Genomic DNA, 20,458 nt, shown 5'->3' on the forward strand with positions numbered 1-20,458 from the left:
GTTAACGTTACTGTATAGCGCCACTATTAGTGGCGTTATATATACTTTGGTAACTTTTTTTTTTACACTTATTTGAGTATTTTTAGTAAAAATAACCCATATTTTGGTTCCGCTCTCGTTATTGTCACACCTCCTTTTTCCGCCATCGTGCGGGTGACAAGGGAGTTTTTTCAATTAAAGGACAATCGGAACGAGATTTATTATTAGGATTCAGAGTCGCCACTTGGGAGATTAATGGTGTCCCAAGTCACCGGTTGAATCCCGAACCGAGGAAAAAGATGACTCTGTTCACAGTCTGCGAACCAAAAAATCCGGATAAAGAATTCTGTTAACCCGGGAGAAGGTGTTAGGCATTCCCGAGTTCCGTGGTTCTAGCACGGTCGCTCAACTGTTGCATTTAGCTATTATCTGATTTTTTACATGAATAACCTATGTGCTGATTCTACTTTTTACTGTTTTTATATATACATATTTATTCGAGAAAGTGAACGTCGTTTAAAGTATGTTTTCGGATTGCACCGCATCAAATGAACCCACAATCTTAGGCACACTCTATTCAACGTCTTAGGATTTGGATTCGGGCCGCATAAAATGCCCACCCATATTTAGGAATGTAATTTACTAAAGCCACGCTTAAAGATTCTAGTATTTTGGGAGGGCCGTGAAATTCGCTAAACGGCCCTTCCCGACTTTTAAAAATGTTAAACCTTTACTGAGGGCCCCGCAATATTTTTGCCATTTATTTGGCGAAGCTCGTCTCATTTATTTTAAAAGGGCAATCCTAAAGTAACTAAATTTCTATTTTAATTTGTCTCTAAATTAAAAAAAAAAATCCTGGTTAATTACATGCTGGAAAAAACCGTAACTTATTTAATTAATAGGTTACAACAGATGCTAATGAAAAATTGTACTCGAACTTGTAAAAATGGAAAATTGTTTCGCGCCTTATTCCATAAGCTAAAATTACTAAAAAAATGGAATTATGTATACAAAAAAAACGTACAAGATTGACTAAACGTTACTACAATTAGCCATTTTTAACTGTGGTAAGGTTAACTAAATGATCAAAGCTATAGACTAATTCATTAACCCTAATGGATCCGCAATTTAACTATACTAAATGCTTATTGAAACTACTCTACATTAGTATAAGTATACTTAATCATAATAAATAAAATTATCGACTATGGCCTTTATTTTTTTTTATTTTTTTTTGATTTTTTATTGGAACTACAATGTTGACACTACCTAACCACCTTACTTTCACATTTTTAGCAAGTCCACAACCTATCTATGTGAGATTATTTGTAACATGAATTAATGCCAATACTTATGAGATTATAATCACTTAAGAGGATTAATGGAAATTAGTTTTAACCACTTAAACGAAATACTAATCGGGATTTGACTAAGTACTCTATCTCGTTTGTGGATTACTTGAATATATGCATGGAAACAAACAACTAACTAGAGATATGCTACTAACATGATCTACCCCATTAATCTAACAAAATTTTTTTTGAAAGGTTCATATTATATTAGCGCATGACCATTTATACAATTCCTTCTCTTTTCAGTCCAATTATACAAAAATTAAAACAGTTCACAAAGAAAAACTAAATAGACCAAATTGCCTACTATCTACTTTATTGAAGCGGTTGGATTTCATTGTTGCATTTCAACTTCAAAGCTTTATCACTACAAGATTCGAATGTGTACCTGGAATTCGAATTACAATAAGAGAGAAAAGAGGTCAGGAGCAAAAATGTACAACAGTAGCACAACAACAGAATACCACAGCAAATAACAGCAACAAAAACCAGCAATAACCAATGTAACAACGGTCAGAACCAAACTGAAAACCCCGGAAAGCCTGACTGAAAATCAGTAGTACTAAACGCAATCCACAGAGGCAGTAAAAAGTTCTGATTTCAGTAGTAAAGAAAAGGACCTCACTTTCAGTTTTTAGCTCTCAAAGACTGACTTTTAGTTCTGAAAAATTAGCATATCTCTCACTTTTAAGTTCTGGAAGTTTCTGATGTGTAAATATTTTCAGTCCCCCTTTCTATATCAACTCCTCCTATTTATAGGCTAGAACTAAACATTATTTATTCAAAGTTTTTTTTTCACTTTCAGCCTGTATATTCCCTCCCATGTGCATTTATACCCTTTTATCATTAATCCCATGCTTATTTTCTGATTTCTCACCCTTAAAGATACCAGACAGGGTGTATTCTGCACTACTAATTCCCTTTTCATTAAATAATTCATTAATTTAATTGTACACTAAATATTCAACTGGTAGACCACTAACACTAAACATTTTAAATCTTTTAACACCCAAAAATACCCCTGAAAACCCCGATTATTATTGCCTTGCCCTGACTCTTAACAATCTGTATTTAAACCTCTCTAATTTACAACTACACCAAATCACTACACAGCTACAACCAATCCTTAAGTCAAATTCACACAAATGATTCAAGCATCAAAACAGACCAACGAAGTGATTCAGGTTGTACTCGTCCAAACAAAGCAGTCATAAACTAACTATTCGACGAAGTTGTTCAAATCGAATGTAGCTTATACCGCACACTCAAACAAACAGAAGAAAAACTTTGACCAAATAAAAGGTCTTGAAGAAGAAGGAGAACTAATGAACAAGACAAGATTACAACCAACACTTAAAACAAAAAACAATAACAAAAAATAGATCAAAGGAACTAAATAATCTTGAAAGAAAAATCTGAAAATTGAACGAACCCAAGTCGAACTCGGATTTAAACTATTGGAGGTCGAACGGATTGTTTGTGAGTGTTGACAAGGACGAAGCAGAAGCTGGTCGTTTGGACTGTGGCGGACTAGCTGGAGGGAGACGAGGGTGGTCGTGAGGAGCAGCAGCGGCAGCAGCTGGACTCGTTGCTGCTGATGGCGTCGTGGGCTGGTGTTGGGCAGTGTTGTTAGGACGGGGTGGTGGTCGACGTGAAGCAGTGGTCGACGGAGAAGGCTCAACGTGAGGGAGCTGGAGTGGATGTGAAGGTGATGGCGGCGAGGGGAAAACGACTGGACGTCGAGCAGCTGGAGGTGGCAGTGATGGCTGCTACTCGTCGTAGGCGAGCAACTGAGCTCGTTTGGTCGTCCATGGCTGTTTCGCGAAAGGAGAAGGAGCAGCGGTCATGGCTGTTTCGTGAAGGAAAAGAAACAACGTTTATGGAGGAGAAGAGGTTGTTTGGCGACTTGAAGACGAGGATGACGGCTGGAAATGATTAGGGTTTTTTTTAGGGTTTCTTCTTCTTGAAGAAGAAGAAGGAGGTGAAGCTTCTCAATGTGATATCCAAATGTGTTCTCAAATAATGAAAGATACGGCTGATGCATAAGTGTAGGGTTTGGGTATTTGGGTTGTGGACCAAGTAGGGTATGAGTCATGGGTGTGGGCCTGGTATTGTTTTGGGTTGGGTAGAAGTGTTTTGGGCCTATTTTTAATTCCGAAAATTGGCCCAATCTGAGTTTGTTCTTCTTATTTTTTGTTTCTCTTTTCTTTTAATTGATAAAACTAAAATTCTAAATTGAATTATAAAATAAATTAACTCCAAAAATACTAATTAAACTCCTAACAACAATTATCATACACAATTAAACACCAATTAAAATAAAATTGTACAATTTGACATTAAATGCTAACAATGCAAAAGATTCCTATTTTTGTGATTTTCATTTTTGTAAAACAAACTTAATTACCCCTAATGGTAAACTTGAATCCTAAATGCAAAATGCGACATATTTTTTTATTTTTTATTAATTTAACAAATGGACATGCACATACAAAAAAAATGCAAATAATACATGGAAAATAACACCAAATTCACAACAATTGCAAACTTAAAAAAAATATTTTATTTTGAATTTTTGGGAGTAATATATATATAAGGCAAAAATCACGTGCTCACAGCTGCCCCTCTTTGTCCGAAAACACAAAGAGTTTTCGTGCAAAGATAAAGTGAGCGGATACGAGCGATTTTTGCCCGTTGGAACACTCCGTGTGAAGCATTATTTTTTATTATTTTTTTATTTTTTTGAAAAAAGATTTAACCGAACCTTTGCTTCAGGTTAGTGTAGTTCGGGAAGTTTTGGTAGCGGGGACTACCGGGGAATTGTGGTTCTGCTGTTACTGCTGTTGTATACTGTTACCACTGCCTTACTGATCTCCTTATTACACCATATCAAAAAAAGAAAACAAGAAAATAAGAAGCTAGGCTAGCATATGGATCACAAGATCTTATCTATCTTCAACTTGTTTTTGCTGCCTTGCTTTCTTGTCGGCTTGTGTTTCTTCCGCCGCTTCTTTCTTCCGAAAACTTGGGGATGACACTGGCCTTTTGCTTTTCTGAATCCCAGTTTTCACTATCTTGTTCGGTCCGCTGGGATATGGCTTCCTCCACTAAACTTTCGGAGGTTTCTCTGGTGATACGACTTTTCTTCATCAGATTTGTTATGCTGGGAACAATTGAGGTTCAAAGGCCCCTTCTCTTGAGATTTGTCTTATCTTCCCTTTGACTCATGCGCTTGAATTTGTGCTGGACTTCTCGTTGTAACATTCTGCCTTCTTTCTGATTTCTGAATTTGGACTTATGCTGGGGATTTTTTGTTATAACTCTTTGTTTTATTACCTTCTGGTGGGTTACTGATTTCAAGACCTGAAATGTAAAGACTGAAGAGTATTCCTCTTGTTATACAGGTGGGCGCCTATTTATCTAAAGACATAAAATATTCCTCTTGTTATACAGGTGGACGCCTAATTAGCTAAGACATGAAAAGTATTCCTCTTGTTATACAGGTGGGCGCCTAAAGGTAAAAACATGAAAATTATTCTACTTGTTATACAGGTGGGCGCCTATATAGCTAAGACATGAAAAGTATTCCTCTTGTTATACAGGTGGGCGCCTAAATAGCTAAGACATGAAAAGTATTCCTCTTGTTATACAGGTGGACGCCTATTATTTAAAGACATGAAAATTATTCCACTTATTATACAGGTGGGCGCCTATTATCTAAAGACATACAAAAATTATTCCACTTATTATACAGGTGGGCGCCTATTATCTAAAGACATGAAGATTATTCCACTTATTATACAGGTGGGCGCCTATTTATCTAAGGGCATGAAAATTATTCCTCTTATTATACAGGTGGGCGCCTGTTATTTAAAGACATGAAAATTATTCCACTTATTATACAGGTGGGCGCCTATTATTTAAAGATGCGCAAAAATTATTCCACTTATTGTACAAGTGGGCGCCTATTTATCTAAAAACACGAAAAGTATTCCGCTTATTATACAGGTGGGCGCCTGTTATTTAAAGATGTGCAGAAATTATTCCACTTATTATACAGGTGGGCGCCTATTTATCTAAAAACACGAAAAGTATTCCTCTTATTATACAGGTGGGCGCCTATTTATCTAAGAGCATGAAAATTATTCCTCTTATTATACAGGTGGACGCCTGTTATTTAAAGACATGAAAATTATTCCACTTATTATACAGGTGGGCGCCTATTATTTAAAGATGTGCAAAAATTATTCCACTTATTATACAGGTGGGCGCCTATTTATCTAAAAACACGAAAAGTATTCCGCTTATTATACAGGTGGGCGCCTGTTTATCTAAGACATGAAAAATTATTGAATTTGTTTCCTTGTTCATCCGAGAAATGTTTTTGACAATGGCTGAAAATTTTCTGCCCCAGTTTTGGTGACCTTCCTTGTGGCGTGTCTTTCTGCCATCATCAACCTTTATTTTCCTGTAGCAATCAAAGAAAATATTATCAGTTTAAAACATGATGAGTGATCGTGCCACTCCTGCTGGGTATGGTTTCTCCTTTCCCTTTTCTTGCTCTGTGCTTCCAAACTCATTGGGGATAACGTTACTTACTGGGGATGATATTTCTGCCGGGGATGGACTTTCCATTTATCCCTTCCCCGCTCTTTTATTTCAAAACACGCTGGGGGAGTCTTTTTTAACTCCAAAACTACTCCCTTAAAAAGTTTTATTTTCCCTCAATACTGCAGGGGGTAAAATGTTATCATCTGGGGATGACATTTATTGAGGATAAGACTGCTGGGGTAATTTTGCTGCGGATGAATTCCCCTTTTCTCCTTCCCCTTTTCTGTGTTGTCCGACTACCTTGGAACTTGGTCAGTGATCGATCGAAGTTCTGCTAGGGATCCTTTTGGAATCTTGATCCATAAGCTCCTCGACCGTTTCTTTCGAGCTTTTCTTCATGTTCCCCTTAACTTTCTAGGCCCGTTTGTCATTCGGTCTTGCGACAAATGCCTTTTGTCTTATTACCTTGTCTCTGGCCTGTCCCCTTCGCATTTTGCTTTGTACCATTCTGTCCACTGGTAGTAAACTCTGAAATATCCTTCTCAAAACAAATTTCTGGAAAAAGTCTTTTTAGACAAAGAAATGAAAAGATAGAAAAAGAGAAAAATCTTTCTGAACAAATGCTGGGGGAGAAGAAAAGGAAAGAACTTATCTGGACGGTATGACTGGTCCCAACGATCATGTCGTGCATTCCGGATTAATCGACCCAGTCTGTTTGTATCAATCAGTCTTCCTGATGGCTTCATTCGCCGGGAATGACCAGACGCCCAATTTTTGCCATATGTGGATTCTTTCTGCCGATCTCAGCTTGTCGCCTCATAGTGCCCTTCGAGGGGTTTTCACTAATAAGACTCTCTCCTTTCTCTCAGCTCCCGTCGCCTTATGGTGCATGTGAATGTTTTCGCCGATAAGACTCTCTCATTTTATTTTATTTTTCAGCGGGGGATTGGAGTGCTGCCGATATGACTCTCTCTTCTGGGGATTCTTTTTGGCTATCAATTCATTTCCAGTTTATGGTCCTATTCTTTGCTGGGGCTCAGAGTGTTGTTCCCGACTTCCCTTTTTATGACTCGACACTTCTCGGATACTGATCGGGAGGTCTTTTTTAGACATCGATGTTGGTTTTGGTGTGGGGCTAAAAGAAAGGCTATCAAAAATTCAAAATAACTTTGATGGGTGAAACACTACAACTCTTGGAATCAAACCTTTTTTGAAACTTTAAAACATAACTTCTGCCCCAGTTTTCTTGCTTGGGGGATTTTATTTTTGTTACACTATGTTGAACTATGCACACTATGACCGAGCCGTGAGGCGCCTACGTATCCTCTTTGAGGAATCAGGTCAAACGTAGTTCCCACCGATTCCTTTGTTTTTCTTTTGAACTTTATCTTGTTTTCATTTTTTTTTTCTTTATTACCTTTTTTTCATATATTTTTTACTGACTCCAAAAGAGGGGTATGAAAGAATAAATAAGGCTCAAAGGGGGAAGCAAAGGTTAAAAGTGTTTGGATAGAAGAAAGAATTGCCTCCGTCATTTCATTATCCAATAAGTACCAAGTACAAGCAAACGAACCAATAACTATCATAATCAAAGAAATTACGCATAATATCTTTTGACTGCATCAGAATTGATAGCCATGTCGACGCATCTTCCTTCGATATCTGTTAGACATAAAGCGCCGTTGGATAACACTCTGGTCACAACATAAGACCCTTGCCAATTTGGGGCGAACTTGCCTTTTGCTTCGATCTGATGTGGGAGGATCCGTTTCAATACTTGCTGCCCTACTTCAAATTTTCTAGGGCGCACCTTTTTATTGTATGCCCTTGCCATTCTCTTCTGATACAACTGGCCATGACACACTGCTGCCAATCTTTTTCATCTATTAAGTTCAACTGCTCCAGTCGAGCTTTGACCCATTCATCGTCGTCAATCCCGGCTTCAGTGACAATTCGGAGGGACGAAATTTCGATCTCTGCTGGTATTACTGCTTCAGTTCCGTATACCAATAAATAAGGAGTTGCACCTACGAAAGTCCGGACTGTAGTGCGATAACCCAACAAGGCAAAGGGTAATTTCTCATGCCATTGTCTAGATCCTTCTACCATCTTCCTCAGTATCTTCTTGATGTTCTTATTGACTGCTTCAACTGCTCTATTCGCCTTGGGACGATATGGGGTGGAATTGCGGTGTGTAATCTTAAACTGTTGACATACCTCCCTCATTAAATTGCTGTTAAGATTTGCACCATTATCCGTGATGATCACTTTTGGGACCCCAAATCTGCAGATGATATGGGAGTGGACAAAATCCACCACTGCCTTCTTGGTTACCGACTTGAAAGTTTTAGTTTCGACCCACTTGGTGAAGTAGTCGATGGTCACCAGAATGAACCTATGGCCGTTGGTCGCTGCCGGCTCAATAGGTCCAATGACATCCATGCCCCATGCGACAAATGGCCATGGCGCTGACATTGTATGCAATTCCGTCGGCGGAGAATGAATCAGATCTCCGTGTATCTGACATTGATGGCATTTCCGCACGAAATTGATACAATCATGCTCCATAGTGAGCCAATAGTACCCTGCTCGAAAAATCTTCTTTGCCAATACATATCCGCTCATATGCGGCCCACAAACTCCAGCATGCACCTCTGCCATAACTGTCGTGGCTTGACCGGCGTCTATACATCTTAGCAATCCCAAATCTGGGGTTCTTCTGTACAACACTCCTCCACTGAGGAAGAAACCATTTGACAAACGCCGAATGGCTCTTTTTTGATCTCCGGTGGCCTGCTCCGGGTATATCCCCATCTTGAGGTACTCCTTTATGTCATTAAACCATGGCTTGCCATCCACTTCCTCCTCTACTGCGTTGCAATAAGCATGCTGATCACGAACCTGAATGTGCAATGGGTCAACATGAATTTTATCGGGGTGGTGTAGCATTGATGCTAAGATGGCCAATGCATCTGCAACCTCATTGTGAACTCTTGGGATGTGTCTGAATTCCACTGATTGAAATCGCTTGCTCAGATCGTGCAAACATTGTCGATATGGTATGAGTTTCAAATCCCGTGTTTCCCACTCACCCTGAATCTGATGCACCAGGAGGTCCGAGTCTCCCAAGACCAAAACGTCCTGGACATCCATGTCTGCAGCTCGTCGCAGACCCAAAATGCATGCTTCATACTCGGCCATGTTGTTGGTATAATAGAAACGTAGGTGAGCTGTAACAGGATAGTGACGTCCTATTTCAGAAATGAGTACTGCTCCTATTCCAACCCCTTTCGCGTTTGCGGCTCCATCAAAGAAAAGCTTCCAACTTGGTTCCTCGGGTAATTCCAGCTCACCTATATACATTACTTCCTCGTCCGGAAAATACGTCCTCAAAGACTCGTATTCTTCATCAACGGGATTCTTAGCCAAGTAATCGGCCAGTGCTTGGGCTTTCATGGCCGTCCTAGTCACATAGACGATATCAAACTCTGTGAGCAAAATTTGCCATTTTGCTAACCTCCCTGTAGGCATAGGTTTCTGGAAAATGTACTCCAAACGGGAAATGAGATAAGTAGTATATGAGGATAAATAGTGCTTCAACTTCTGAGCCACCCAAGTTAGGGTGCAACATGTCCTCTCGAGTTGAGTGTACTTGACCTCATATACTGTAAACTTCTTGCTAAGATAATAAATGGCTTGCTCCTTCCTTCATGTAATGTCGTGTTGCCCCAACACGCAACCAAACGAATTCTCCAGGACCGTCAGATAAAGAATTAATGGTCTCCCCGGCTTAGGTGGGACCAACACAGGTGGATTTGACAGATACCCTTTGATCTGGTCGAAGGATTTTTGACACTCCGCCGTCCAGTCTACCGCAACATCTTTTTTCAGCAGCCGAAATATGGGTTCACAAGTCGCCGTGAGTTGAGCGATGAACCTGCTGATATAATTTAGTCTTCCCAACAGACTCATTACCTCCGTTTTGTTCTTTGGCGGTGACAAATCCTGGATGGATTTGATCTTGGACGGATCCAACTCAATACCCCGTCGACTGACGATGAATCCTAACAGCTTTCCTAATGGAACCCCAAAGGCGCATTTGGCCGGGTTGAGCTTAATATCATACCTTCGCAGTCTTTGAAAGAACTTCCTTAGGTCTGCTACATGGTCTTTTTGACACCAGGACTTTATGATCACATCATCTATGTACACTTCAATTTCTTTGTGTATCATGTCATGAAACACAGTAGTCATTGATCTCATGTACATTGCCCCAGCATTCTTCAATCCGAATGAAATTATCCGGTAGCAGTAAGTTCCCCATGGCGTAATGAAAGCCGTATTTTCCGCATCTTCTTCGTCCATTAAGATCTGATGATATCCTGCATAGCAGTCCACGAAGGATCCGATCTCGTGCCCAGCGCAATTATCGATCAAGATATGGATGTTGGGCAATGGAAAATTATCCTTAGGACTTGCCTTGTTGAGATTGCGCTAGTCGACACATACCCTGATTTTCCCATCCTTCTTCGACACTGGTACCACATTGGCCAACCAATCGGGATATCGAGTGACCCGAATAACTTTTGCCTGCAGCTGTTTGGTCACTTCCTCTTTGATCTTCACACTCATATCCGTCTTAAACTTCCTCAGTTTTGCTTGACCGGAGGGTATGCCGGGTCAGTGGGCAATTTGTGAACCACTAGATCGGTGCTTAATCCCGGCATATCATCATATGACCACGCAAAAACATCTTTGAACTCAATGAGGGCTTTGATTAATTCCTCCATGATGTTTGGCTCAATGTGGATGCTGATTTTCGTTTCTCTAACATTGTCTGCATCCCCTAGATTGACAGCTTCGGTATCATTCAGATTAGGCTTGAGTTTCTCTTCGAACTGGCACAATTCTCGGTTTATTTCTTCGAAGGCTTCATCTTCGTCATATTCGGACTCATCATCATAACCGATCTCGTGTATAATTAAGTCGGAGTCAGATTGATTTATTAGACTAGGTTGAAGATCCGTTGTGCATGCCATGTCATTAGAACCAGTAAAAAGAGAACTTTTCAGAAAGAGAAAAGAACAAAACAAAATTAAAACAAGACAAGAAAAGAGAATTTTATTAAAAATGCAGGATAACAGGGTTCACACTTTACAAAATAAAATGGGATTTGGATTACACCCTGAAATAATCCGAAAAAACAAGAAAGAAAAATCAAAGCCTACTACCAGGACTCCCCTCGGGTAGGAAGAGGAGTAACCGTCCAATTGTTGGTATTGGCCTCAGGCCCCACAAACTACATGTCTTCTCTGCTGGAACCCTCTCCAACTTCTATCACATGGACATCAGCAAACAGCCTTTCGAAGCTCTGATTCAAATCCCCGTCCATCCCAATCAATGGTCCGATAATTTTCGGGACCGGTGACCCCTTGGCACTTGCTCTAATAAAGGATCTGGAGAGACACGGAATTGGTTTGGGAAGAACCCAAACTTTCTTCTTCATTTTCCGCGCTCGCTTTACCTCTGTCGCAGTAGGTTTGAACCCCAGTCCAAAGGTCTCTAAATTTTTAGGCAAAGAGACAGGTTGAACAATCCCCTGAAGCTCATCCCCCAGGCCTTTTCCTGGAACAAACCCATTACCCAGCATCTCTGAAACCATCATGACGGTTGCGGAAGCTACCCTGGGGTGTGGAATGCTTTCACCCTCGGGAATCTTGTTTGCTGACACTGCATCAAAAATCTGGTAAACCCAGGGACCTTTGTCATCATTGGTTTCTATGAAGGGCACAATGGCGCCTCCCATGGTGCACGCAGTGTCTTCCCCATGCAGCACGACATCTTGTCTGTCCCATTCGAACTTGACCATTTGATGCAAGGTGGATGGCACCGCTTTGGCCGCGTGGATCCACGGTCATCCCAACAACAGGTTATAAGATACCGCGACATCCAATACCTGGAACTCCATAGTAAACTTAACCGGGCCGATGGTTAACTCAAGTATAATATCCCCCACGGTGTTCGTTCCACTTCCGTCAAATCCTCGGACGCAAATGCTGTTCTTGTGGATTCTACCATGGTCAATCTTCAACTGGTTCAGGGTGGATAATGGAAAAATATTGGCACTTGAGCCGTTATCCACCAACACCCGAGTAACTGCCGAATCTTCACATTTGACAGTCAAGTAGAGAGCTTTATTATGTTCCGTGCCTTCCACTAGCAGATCATCATCAGAGAACGTTACCCTGTTTACCTCAAAAATTTTGTTGGCAATCGTTTCAAGGTGGTTTACTGAAATTTTATTGGGCACATGAGCTTCATTCAGTATCTTTCATCAGGGCCCGGTGATGTTCATCCGAATGGATCAGTAGTGATAACAACGAGATCTGGGCTGGTGTTTTCTTCAATTGTTCGACAACGGAATAATCCTGCACTTTCATCTTTTTCAAGAATACCTCCGCCTCTTCTTCTGACACGAGTTTCTTTGTTACTGCTGGGTTGGACCTTCTCAACTCCACGGGAGCAAAACACCGTCCCGACCGAGTCAGTCCCTGCGCCTCACAGCTATCCTCCTCCACTTGCTTTCCCTTGTACATTACCACTGCCTTTTCATACTTCCAAGGCACAGCCTTGCTATCAATCACTGGCAATTGGACCACCGGCTTTATAATGACTAGTTCCCTGCAGACCCCCTTCACAACAACTACGGGCGCAGATGATGCTCCCGATACTACCAATTTGGTTGGCTCGGGTTTCCTTGTTGCAGTGGATGGACTCTTCCCTAATATCACCACTGGCTTGACATCTTCCCTCTTCAACTGTACCCCTGCTTCCCCACCGGTTGGCTTTTCTCTCGGAGTGTCACGGATCATCATCAATGTCTGTGAGGGTTTCTTGGGTTCCCCTCCTTTGTGCATCAGCTCGATCATGTGAGCTTTGTGGTGCACTGGCAATGGGTTCTGGTTGATGTTGGGTGCCTCCGTCGTCTAGACCTCGATCTTGTTGGCATCAATAAGATCTTGTATTGCATGCCTCAACCTCCAACATTTTTCGGTATCATGCCCTAGCATTCCTGAGCAGTACTCACAGCTTATCGATCGGTCCAAATTTTGGGGTGGGGGGTTTGGCCCCCTAGGCTCGACAGGACTCAACAAACCTAACTGCCTCAATTTGTGGAACAAGGCGGTATAGGTTTCTCCCAATTCAGTAAAGGCTATTTGTCTCTGTAGCCTTTCATTTTTAGAAGCTTGATTTCCACGGAAACCTGCCCCTGGAGGGTTCCTGTAGGCCCTTGGTGGAGGATAGGCATTTTGGGGTGGTGGGTATGTGTTCTGCGGAGGTGGATAGGTGTTCTGTGGAGGTGCATATGCATTTTGGGGAGCCGGCGCGTGCCATTGCGGGCGAACCGGAGGCTAAGTGTATGTTTGGGCTTGGTGTACGGAGAAGTGTGCTTCTTGAGGTGAATAGTAGTGTTGTGGTGTGTTATAAGGGGAATATGGATAGTTTGGATGGTGGGGTCTGGGTTGGTTGCAGTATGGTTTGCTGGATCTGGACCAGTTGCCTGACTTAACCATGGCAACTTCTTCTTTCTTTTTCCTCCCCAGCGCACCTCTCGTGCCGCTCTGAATAGCCTGGGTTGTTGCCTTAAGCGCCGAGTAATTCAGGATTTTATCGGACCTCAGACCCTCCTCTATCATAACCCCTATCTTTACTACTTCATTGAAGGATTTTCCAACTGTTGTCACCAAGTGACCAAAGTAAGTTGGGTCCAGCGTTTGTAGGAAGTAGTCCACCATTTCCCCCTCTCTCATGGGAGGATCAACCCTGGCTGCCTGTTCTCTCCAGCGGAAACCAAACTCATGAAAGCTTTCCCCAGGCTTCTTTCCGGTCCTCAGTAATGTGAGACGGTCAGGGACTATCTCAAGATTGTACTGAAAGTGACCCGCGAAAGCCTGTGCTAGATCATCCCAAGTGTACCATCTGCTAGGATCTTGCCTGGTATACCATTCCAATGCCGATCCACTTAAGCTTTGACCAAAGTAATCTATTAGTAGCTCATCTTTGCCGCCTGCTCCTCTCATTTTGCTACAAAAGCCCCGCAAATGTGCCATAGGGTCACCGTGCCCTTCATATAAGTCAAACTTAGGCATCTTGAACCCTGCCGGGAGTTGGACGTTCGGGAAAGGGCATAGATCCTTGTAGGCCACGCTGACCTAGTTGCCCAATCCATGCATGCTCCTGAAGGATTGCTCCAGGCTTTTGAACTTCCTCATTACCTCATCCTGCTCTGGAACCTTAACCGGCTTTTCAATCTCCGCCGGGACCTCCAAGTGTGGATTATAGGTATGGGGTTCTGGTGCATTGAATGTGGGTTCAGGGGGATAGTACTGCGCATCGTGAGCCTGAAACAACGGCTCACTAGTTGATCTTTGCAGCGTGGCTGGTGTGGGTCCCATAAAAGCGGGAACATTTGGTGGTGGGAAATGTTGATGGGGTGGTGGAGCTTGGGAATCATAGGGGCTTCTTCCCTGATAATAGGGGTGATTCGGGAGGCTTGTTGAAGGGCCAGGGTGAGGGTATTCTGGCATATGCCCTAGTGTAAGAGTAACGGGTGGTTCAAGGCTCTTTTGTACTTTAGCCAAGGCTAACTGCATCGCATTCATCTCCAATCCCATCATCTCTATCTTTTCCATTGCCTCTTTCACCAACTGGCTTACTGGCCTTTCTTCCTCGACACTGTTTTCTGAAGTAGTCATGATTATTGGTGCATGTTCTTTGGATCTGGTTTGATAATGATGTGATGCCAGAACGCTTTAACAACTAACTTTCTGGAATTCAGAAAACAACAAACTTGTTAGCGTTAGAGTTTAACAGATTTGGTAATTACACGTTGGGGATGCAATGCTCCTAAGCAGTTAACCATTTCTAACATGTTTTTGCTTCAACCGCATGCGTCATCCCGGCTTGCTTTATTTATGCCTTTAAAGTGTTTTGGGAACCCTCCATTTTTCTCTCTATTATTCTTTCTTTTTTTTTTTCTTTTTCCTTTTTTTAGTGGTGGTCGAATCTTATATGATTGCCTACGTATCACGTCCCCGCGTGAATCAGACCGGGCGTAGTTCTACCACAAATGTGAAAAATAAAGATATTATTTCAAACTTTAACTTTTATTACCAAACATTACCAAGCAACAACATTCTTGAAGAGAAAATTTGAAACACCTCATAGCCTTTAACCAAGTATTGATTACAGCTGACAAACGGACTCCAAAGTACAGAAAATACAAACTTCAAAGTGCTTAACATGACTCGATAGACAAATTCATAAAGACAACAAACTCACAAAGACAGCAAACAACAGGTTCAAACTAAGGATGCATTAAAGCCTTTAGTTTGGGTGCCCGCGAGGCATCGTTCGGCTTTTTCGCGGGCTTTGGTGCAAGACCCTTTCGTAAGCTCTTCAAGTCATCCATGATATGGTGGACGTAACCCATGATGGAGGAGAAGAGGGTATCTCGGGGCATTTGCTCACATGTTAGGCACCTCATGTAGATGTAATGCCCAATCTCATCAATCCTTCCCCGGATGTTATCCCTTTCTGCGAACAGTTGCTCTATTTGTCGGTTCTTTAACCCCGACACTTGAGCATTGTCGGCGAGTCGATCTTGGAATCTTTCCATCTGTTCCTCCATTCTGGCCATCAGATTATAACAGCGTTCTCTGTCTGTTCGGGCATCTCGGGATTGTTTAAAGTCCCGCTCCTGGAGACTGGAATTGGTTTCCCTTAATATCCCAATGTTCATTTCGTAATCCCTCATGACTTGTTCCAGGTGCTTCCTCCGTGCAATTGTACCTTTTTCCCACCTAACCCGCATCCTTGCTAGGCAAGCCTCGGATCTTTCCAAACCTTCTCGGCTTTCGCTGACTTGATTTCTCAACTCTGCTATCAATCATTCATTAGAGCGACGTTTCTGTCGATCGTTGTTACTCTTACTGAATTGGCGAATTCGGGCCCTCAGTGCCTGGTTTTCTTTGGTCAATTTATTCCTTTCACCTTGCTCCGAGGTAACTTGCACACTGTTCTCAAATTTGAGCCTTTCAACTTGTTGCTCCAGCTTCCCGATTTCAGCCCGGTAACCTTCTTCTCTTGCCAACCAGCCCCACTTCTCTTGCGAATCATCCGTAAATTGTTGTACATGAGCTCTTTTATCAGGTCTCTGATGAATCTGGAACCTTTTACCGAACCAAGCATTGTATTTTGGGTCTACCTCACCCTTAGCCAATTCTCGAACCATAGTCTTGGGCTCCAGGAATCTACATTCGTGCCACAACTTTCTAATTTTTCCTTCGAGGAATACGACTCCTGGGCTCAACTCAATGGCGTGCTTGCTTAGATCCTCATCAGTGGGAATTACCTGAAATCTTCCTAGCTGGCGCAATACCCGATGAGGAGCATATGGTTGGATACTGCGAACTCCCATCAAAAGAATATGACATTCCTCGGCCGACATGTATATTACCTCAGTATCAGGAAACCACCCAAATGCCCATTCAATTTGGTCGGCCGTCATTGAACTTAATCGTGCAAGCCATGCTTCGACACCTTCGGGGAATACAATGCCTATCATCCGTTTCTCAAAACCACTGATACAGTTTTTTCCGATCAACCCGTGATTCATGTATCCTACTCGGTGACAGAGGTGTTCTTGCATCCACAGCTGGAGTAATAAATTGCATCCCTGGAAGAAATTGCCTCCCTCTCGGCATATAGTCAAGGCTCGGTAGATTTCGGACAAAACTTGAGGGACCACAGTACTGTTATTTTTTTTGATTGCAACATCAGCCATCCCTACAAGGCCTATCTCTATTTTCTTATCTTTGCGTGGACAAACCATGATTCCCAAGAAGGCTGTTATGAATGCCAAAGTACGTATTGCCTCCCACTTGTTTCTGTCCCCACCATGAGTTAGTCCAAGGTTCGGTTCTTCGAAACCCTGAGGAGTACCATACCGTTGATATAAGAATTGAAGATCACAATAACCTTTCGACAAATCATCATCTTGCACCTTCCGATTAATGTGTAGCAAATTCAAAAACCCATGTGGAGACACTGGTCTAGGTGAAAGCAAATATTGCCCCCTCAATTTTCCATCCAAACCTGCATAACCCGCAATCTCCTCTAATGTAGGTGTAAGCTCAAAGTCTGCAAAGCGGAATACATTACGGGTTGGATCCCATAATGGTATTAAAGCTTTAATGTCGTCTGTCCTTGGCTTGATATCTAACAGACTGACGAGGCCTCCCAAAATTCTTTCCACTATTTTTTTACTATCATTTCCCAAATCATTCCACCACATGTGGAGCTGTAGAGGGACCTTGCTAAAGACTGAGAACGGTTCAATTTGATTTGTACTCATCCTGCACATTTATTAAGGTGATTAAGAAAAAAGAGAGACTTTTATTCGACTCAAAAATAAAACTATTTATATGTTGTTTTGTGTGTTTTCAAATTGGGAAAATAAAAAACTCGATTTTCAAACACGGCCTTTCAGTACTCCGGAAGCGAAGATTTTAAGGCTGTGTAGTCTACCGGTCAAAATTCTAAAAAGAATGACCCAAGTGGCCGTTTATGCAAAGTCAATCTTCCGGTGTTCCTTTAGAGAACATTCGGCTATTTATGACAAAAACGGCATCGCCCGACTTATTTATGATGACTATTAAAATTTTGGCATTTTCGGACTATATTACGTAAAAGGGAGGCTAGACCCGATAAGGGTTGCCTACGTATCTCACATCCGGTGAAAATCAAACCAGCGTAGTTCGGGCGAATTAACCGAACTATTTTAAAATAGGACTCTTTTTAGTTTTCATTTTTGGCATTTCATAAGCAAAAATAAAAAAACTACTTTTAAAAGCAAGACCCTTTTTTTCCCTCTTTTTCAACAGACAACCTATTTTCCAATTAAAATAAAAAACTCCTTTTTTTTTCAACAAACAATATAACAACCTATTTTTCGAACTAAAAAAAAGCGACTCTTTTTCCTTTTCTTTTCAGCAAACAATTTCCAAAAATGAATCACTCTTTTTTTCCTATTTTCCTTTGCTTTTTTTTTTTTAGTAAAACAAACCATTAAAAATAAAACATTTTTTTTCCAGAGTTTCGACAGTACTTGGACATTGGTTTTTTTCAAAACAATCAGTTAACTCTCCAACTGCTCTTTTTCTTTTTCTTTTTTTCTTAATTTTCTAACATTCCCGAAATTCAAAAACCGGTCAACATCCAGGCCCGAACAAATAAATGCACAGAAAACAATTAGGATGCATCAGGATGATCTTTTCGTTTCAGGTTGCTAGCCCTAGACGGACCCAACCCCTGTGTTGAGTCCCCTGAGTCAAAATGCACATGATACAAACAAGCGTTCCTACTAGGGATCTGGCATAAGGCTGAGTTATTCTAGGTTCAAAACCTGGGTGTTTGTTCTAGACCTGGCTTACCCGAGCGGACAACTCGAGCCGAGGAGGAGGCGGCAATCCGAGAATATAGAACCTTCACCGGCTTTGCGACTTATCCAAACCTCGTTCTAAATTGGGACTTGACACTAGACAGAAAAGAAGTCGTACACCATACACCCTTCTTCACAATTCAGAAGACTCAGAGAGGAGATGAGTTTTGGCACAGTTTATATACAGTTCACGTAATATCAAAGCGGTAAAAGCAATCAATTAGCACATTAAGCACATATCATGTAACAAAATCAGATAAAGCTAAACACAACAATTTATTCTAAGCTCAATTTCTAACCCTGAACCAGTGGTTCTGGGTTTTCAGTTCCCCAGCGGAGTCGCCAGAGCTGTCACACCTCCTTTTTCCGCCATCGTGCGGGTGACAAGGGAGTTTTTCTAATTAAAGGACAATCAGAACGAGATTTATTATTAGGATTCAGAGTCGCCACTTGGGAGATTAATGGTGTCCCAAGTCACCGGTTGAATCCCGAACCGAGGAAAAAGATGACTCTGTTCACAGTTTGCTAACCAAAAAATCCGGATAAGGAATTCTGTTAACCCGGGAGAAGGTGTTAGGCATTCCCGAGTTCCGTGGTTCTAGCACGGTCGCTCAACTGTTGCATTTAGCTATTATCTGGTTTTTTACATGAATAACCTATGTGCTGATTCTACTTTTTACTGCTTTTATATATACATATTTATTCGAGAAAGTGAACGTCGTTTAAAGTATGATTTCGGATTGCGCCGCATCAAATGAACCCACAATCTTAGGCACACTCTATTCAACATCTTAGGATTTGGATTCGGGCTGCATAAAATGTCCACCCATATTTAGGAATGTAATTTACTAAAGCCACGCCTAAAAATTCTAGCGCGTTATTATCTTTCGGGAGGGCCGTGAAATTCGCTAAACGGCCCTTCCCGACTTCTAAAAATCTTAAACCTTTACTGAGGGCCCCGCAATTTTTTTGCCTTTTATTTGGCGAAGCTCGTCTCATTTATTTTAAAAGGGCAATCCTAAAGTAACTACATTTATATTTTAATTTGTCTCTAAATTTAAAAAAAATAAATCCTGGTTAATTACATGCTGGAAAAAACCGTAACTTATTTAATTAATAGGTTACAACAGATGCTAACGAAAAATTGTACTCGAACTTGTAAAAATGGAAAATTATTTCGCGCCTTATTCCATAAGCTAAAATTACTAAAAAAATGGAATTATGTATACAAAAAAAACGTACAAGATTGACTAAACGTTACTACAATTAGCCATTTTTAACTGTGGTAAGGTTAACTAAATGATCAAAGCTATAGACTAATTCATTAACCCTAATGGATCCGCAATTTAACTATACTAAATGCTTATTGAAACTACTCTACATTAGTATAAGTATACTTAATCATAATAAATAAAATTATCGACTACGGCCTTTATTTTTTTTATTTTTTTTGATTTTTTATTGGAACTACAATGTTGACACTACCTAACCACCTTACTTTCACATTTTTAGCAAGTCCACAACCTATCTATGTGAGATTATTTGTAACATGAATTAATGCCAATACTTATGAGATTATAATCACTTAAGAGGATTAATGAAAATTAGTTTTAACCACCTAAACGAAATACTAATCGGGATTTGACTAAGTACTCTATCTCGTTTGTGGACTACTTGAATATATGCATGGAAACAAACAACTAACTAGAGATATGCTACTAACATGATCTACCCCATTAATCTAACAAAAAAAATTGAAAGGTTCATATTATATTAACGCATGACCATTTATACAATTCCTTCTCTTTTCAGTCCAATTATACAAAAATTAAAATAGTTCATAAAGAAAAACTAAATAGACCAAATTGCCTACTATCTACTTTATTGAAGCGGTTGGATTTCATTATTGCATTTCAACTTCAAAGCTTTATCACTACAAGATTCGAATGTGTACCTGGAATTCGAATTACAATAAGAGAGAAAAGAGGTCAGGAGCAACAATGTACAACAGTAGCACAACAACAGAATACCACAGCAAATAACAACAACAAAAACCAGCAATAACCAATGTAAC

The sequence above is a fragment of the Nicotiana tabacum genome, chromosome 5, assembly GCF_000715075.1.
Source record: "Nicotiana tabacum cultivar K326 chromosome 5, ASM71507v2, whole genome shotgun sequence".
In the NCBI taxonomy this organism is placed as follows: Eukaryota; Viridiplantae; Streptophyta; class Magnoliopsida; order Solanales; family Solanaceae; genus Nicotiana; species Nicotiana tabacum.